The sequence below is a fragment of the Schistocerca gregaria genome, unplaced genomic scaffold, assembly GCF_023897955.1.
Source record: "Schistocerca gregaria isolate iqSchGreg1 unplaced genomic scaffold, iqSchGreg1.2 ptg000310l, whole genome shotgun sequence".
NCBI classification, from domain to species: domain Eukaryota; kingdom Metazoa; phylum Arthropoda; class Insecta; order Orthoptera; family Acrididae; genus Schistocerca; species Schistocerca gregaria.
Window position 1 is genome coordinate 412,501 of NW_026061790.1, and position 5,000 is coordinate 417,500.

Sequence of the window (5,000 nt, forward strand, 5' to 3'; positions counted from 1 at the left end):
CTATCGGTCTCGTGGTCATATTTAGTCTCAGATGGAGTTTACCACCCACTTGGAGCTGCACTCTCAAGCAACCCGACTCGAAGGAGAGGTCCCGCCGACGCTCGCACCGGCCGCTACGGGCCTGGCACCCTCTACGGGCCGTGGCCTCATTCAAGTTGGACTTGGGCTCGGCGCGAGGCGTCGGGGTAGTGGACCCTCCCAAACACCACATGCCACGACAGGCGGCAGCCTGCGGGGTTCGGTGCTGGACTCTTCCCTGTTCGCTCGCCGCTACTGGGGGAATCCTTGTTAGTTTCTTTTCCTCCGCTTAGTAATATGCTTAAATTCAGCGGGTAGTCTCGCCTGCTCTGAGGTCGTTGTACGAGGTGTCGCACGCCACACCGCCAGCCGGCTGTGCACGCTACCGAGAAAGTACCGGTATGCGAACCGCCAGGCGACGGGCGCGCATCGCACGTTTAAGGAGACGCGGCCGGCCACACAGGCGACCACGACACTCCCACGTCTCCGAAGCGGGACAAACGCCGCGCGCTTCAGTATACGTAGCCGACCCTCAGCCAGACGTGGCCCGGGAACGGAATCCATGGACCGCAATGTGCGTTCGAAACGTCGATGTTCATGTGTCCTGCAGTTCACATGTCGACGCGCAATTTGCTGCGTTCTTCATCGACCCACGAGCCGAGTGATCCACCGTCCTGGGTGATCTTTTCCTTTTCAGTCTCCCACTGTCTCTTTCAAGACAGTAGCATTTGCGGGACTGAGGCGTCTGACGGCCCCTGTTCCACTATTTTTTTGTGTCCAACGGCCTCACAGCCGATGGGCGTCGTACGGCTCCACACCGGAGCGGACAGGCACTCGGGCGAACGTCATTCAAAACCGGCGCCAGGCGCCAGGTACCGCAGGCCAGCCGCTCCAGAGCTTCAGCGCTCGTACCACACAACAACAACACTTCCGCTAGTTTTGAGAGGCACGCGTGGTTCCGCACGCGGCGCACGGCCACTGCCGTACAGGTAGCGTGTTGCGCGACACGACACGCACATCGAAAGACATGCAGTCTAGTCGGTAATGATCCTTCCGCAGGTTCACCTACGGAAACCTTGTTACGACTTTTACTTCCTCTAAATGATCAAGTTTGGTCATCTTTCCGGTAGCATCGGCAACGACAGAGTCGATGCCGCGTACCAGTCCGAAGACCTCACTAAATCATTCAATCGGTAGTAGTGACGGGCGGTGTGTACAAAGGGCAGGGACGTAATCAACGCGAGCTTATGACTCGCGCTTACTGGGAATTCCTCGTTCATGGGGAACAATTGCAAGCCCCAATCCCTAGCACGAAGGAGGTTCAGCGGGTTACCCCGACCTTTCGGCCTAGGAAGACACGCTGATTCCTTCAGTGTAGCGCGCGTGCGGCCCAGAACATCTAAGGGCATCACAGACCTGTTATTGCTCAATCTCGTGCGGCTAGAAGCCGCCTGTCCCTCTAAGAAGAAAAGTAATCGCTGACAGCACGAAGGATGTCACGCGACTAGTTAGCAGGCTAGAGTCTCGTTCGTTATCGGAATTAACCAGACAAATCGCTCCACCAACTAAGAACGGCCATGCACCACCACCCACCGAATCAAGAAAGAGCTATCAATCTGTCAATCCTTCCGGTGTCCGGGCCTGGTGAGGTTTCCCGTGTTGAGTCAAATTAAGCCGCAGGCTCCACTCCTGGTGGTGCCCTTCCGTCAATTCCTTTAAGTTTCAGCTTTGCAACCATACTTCCCCCGGAACCCAAAAGCTTTGGTTTCCCGGAGGCTGCCCGCCGAGTCATCGGAGGAACTGCGGCGGATCGCTGGCTGGCATCGTTTATGGTTAGAACTAGGGCGGTATCTGATCGCCTTCGAACCTCTAACTTTCGTTCTTGATTAATGAAAACATACTTGGCAAATGCTTTCGCTTCTGTTCGTCTTGCGACGATCCAAGAATTTCACCTCTAACGTCGCAATACGAATGCCCCCGCCTGTCCCTATTAATCATTACCTCGGGTTCCGAAAACCAACAAAATAGAACCGAGGTCCTATTCCATTATTCCATGCACACAGTATTCAGGCGGGCTTGCCTGCTTTAAGCACTCTAATTTGTTCAAAGTAAACGTGCCGGCCCACCGAGACACTCAACAAAGAGCACCCTGGTAGGATTTAAACGGGGTCCGCCTCGGGACGCGAAAGCACCCCTTCGGCTCGCCCCACCGGCAGGACGTCCCACGATACATGCCAGTTAAACACCGACGGGCGGTGAACCAACAGCGTGGGACACAAATCCAACTACGAGCTTTTTAACCGCAACAACTTTAATATACGCTATTGGAGCTGGAATTACCGCGGCTGCTGGCACCAGACTTGCCCTCCAATAGATACTCGTTAAAGGATTTAAAGTGTACTCATTCCGATTACGGGGCCTCGGATGAGTCCCGTATCGTTATTTTTCGTCACTACCTCCCCGTGCCGGGAGTGGGTAATTTGCGCGCCTGCTGCCTTCCTTGGATGTGGTAGCCGTTTCTCAGGCTCCCTCTCCGGAATCGAACCCTGATTCCCCGTTACCCGTTACAACCATGGTAGGCGCAGAACCTACCATCGACAGTTGATAAGGCAGACATTTGAAAGATGCGTCGCCGGTACGAGGACCGTGCGATCAGCCCAAAGTTATTCAGAGTCACCAAGGCAAACGGACCAGACAAGCCAATCCGATTGGTTTTGATCTAATAAAAGCGTCCCTTCCATCTCTGGTCGGGACTCTGTTTGCATGTATTAGCTCTAGAATTACCACAGTTATCCAAGTAACGTGGGTACGATCTAAGGAACCATAACTGATTTAATGAGCCATTCGCGGTTTCACCTTAATGCGGCTTGTACTGAGACATGCATGGCTTAATCTTTGAGACAAGCATATGACTACTGGCAGGATCAACCAGGGAGCTGCGTCAACTAGAGCTGAGCAGCCGGCCGCCCGGGAGTGTGTCCCGGGGGCCCGCGCGAACACGCAAGCGTCCGCTCAATTATTCTGCAAACAGGAGGAGGCCGAGCTCCCCTGCACGATACACCTCGAAACCCTCTCAGGTCCCGGCGGCGCGCAGCGCCGTCCTAGGTACTTGGTCGGTTTCGAGAGAGGCGCAATCGCCCGGAGTTAGGCGAGTAGACGGTTTTAGTGCGAACACCCTTGCTCCCAACTGAGCTTGCCGCTGCCGACAGAGGCCCGGGAGCGTGCTGTCGTGGCATTGCCGGCGGGAGACAACACGCGCCACCTATGGTGACCGGCAGCTCCAACGCCAGCGCCACACAAGGGCAAAGCCCCACTTGGGTGCAGAAGCGAACTCTCCCAGCACAGCGCACGCGCCAACACGTCCGCACAACTGCGATACAAACCACCTGCGAGAACCGCTGGGGCGACCGAGCAGCAGACGGCGTCGCGGCGCCGAGTGCCAGGCGGCGGCGCATCCTCAACGCACACAGTCCTCAATCAGACCAGCACACTGCAGATGTCCACCGCGCTTCGCACCGGGCTCGGCTGAACCAACGTTGGCCGCCAGGCGCCGCGTGCAGGGTGCGCCGCAGCGTAGCTGCACCGCCTGCCGGGCCCGTCGGCTGGCGCTCCTGCCACTCGGCGCCCCCCACCAGCCGCCTGTTGCGCGTGCGCCCACGCAGCGCGCGGCCAACACGCCGGGCGGCCCCCCTTCACCGGCCGGGAACAGTCCCACCAAGCCACCGCCGCGTATCGCTTCATACCCACATGGACCTAGTCACGTGTGTGGATGTGGCGGGTACCGCTGAAACAACCGGTTAATAGCTGTACCGATCGTCGCCATCACAGATTCACCTCCAGCGTGAACAACCGCTCAACAACGGATTTCCAGTTCATTTGCGTATCTTGGGCAGTAAACGTAGATGTCCACCTACATTTGCGAATTCAACAATTCTTGCATGCCAGGATGTCATGTGTCACGACACGCTACATCAGACCACATACACACTGCGACATGTGCAGAAGAGAACACGTGGAAGGTGGCCCGCGCACGTATGCGATGTCCCTTCCGCGATCCACTGTCAACCGGCATCTGCGGCATGTCCCAGATATGGAACGCGGTCCACCAGGGTAGCACTTTGTGTGAGGCAATACGACAAAGTCGGAATACACGCGTCACTACATCAGACGGCTCACGCTGACCTGACCTGACCTGACCTGACCTGACTCACCGCACCACCACCCCCAGCGACCCAGGGTGACATACAATGCGTTCGTACGTTCCTCCCACACGCCTCTACGGCGTACCACAGTGCAACCTAGCTGTTATTGGGAGACGAGACAAGTAGCATCGAGCACAACATATGGAAATTGAGATTCGACACCGTTGGGCACAGCCAGCGTACGGTCACACGTATCACACTACTTCACTCTGTACGTAACGACCGATGATCGGTACAGCGTGTGGGTTACGCGTACGACATCAGCGGACAATGGACACAGACCATACCACGACGTACACTGAGGGCGTCGACATCTGAATGCAACTGAACAGCTGCGAGGCTCATTTAACACTCAAACGCCAGACCGACCAGCTTGAGAGGACAGAGACACAAAGAGGGGGACAGAGGGGGGGGGGGGCGGCGATATAGTCCTATTGCAGTACAATTGACAGTGGATAGCGGGAATATGTGGAAAGTAAGCAACACTCGCAAGACATCTACATGAGGATAACAACGACACCAGAGATTCCGAGCAGTGAACTATGTTAGGCAAAGGGACAACGTGGGTTAGGTTAAGGGACAACGTGGGTTAGGTTAAGGGACAACGTGGGTTAGGTTAAGGGACAACGTGGGTTAGGTTAAGGGACAACGTGGGTTAGGTTAAGGGACAACGTGGGTTAGGTTAAGGGACAACGTGGGTTAGGTTAAGGGACAACGTGGGTTAGGTTAAGGGACAACGTGGGTTAGGTTAAGGGACAACGTGGGTTAGGTTAAGGGACA

At 56.1% G+C, this 5,000-nt stretch overlaps 3 non-coding genes across 3 annotated transcripts in view; all 3 read right to left on the reverse strand.

Moving 5' to 3' along the window:
• The window catches only part of LOC126305379 (large subunit ribosomal RNA), a 4,222-nt gene extending 3,866 nt beyond the window's left edge, over positions 1-356 (reverse strand). Inside the window, exon 1 of the ribosomal RNA XR_007553440.1 lies at positions 1-356. This exon is cut by the window's left edge and continues 3,866 nt beyond it. This is a non-coding gene — a ribosomal RNA (large subunit ribosomal RNA).
• A 188-nt stretch (positions 357-544) lies between these two features.
• Positions 545-699, reverse strand: LOC126305450 (5.8S ribosomal RNA). The gene has a single exon (XR_007553502.1). It is a non-coding gene; the product is annotated as a 5.8S ribosomal RNA (ribosomal RNA).
• A 361-nt stretch (positions 700-1,060) lies between these two features.
• LOC126305336 (small subunit ribosomal RNA) lies at positions 1,061-2,953 on the reverse strand. The gene has a single exon (XR_007553401.1). It is a non-coding gene; the product is annotated as a small subunit ribosomal RNA (ribosomal RNA).
• Between the last annotated feature and the right edge of the window lie 2,047 nt (positions 2,954-5,000).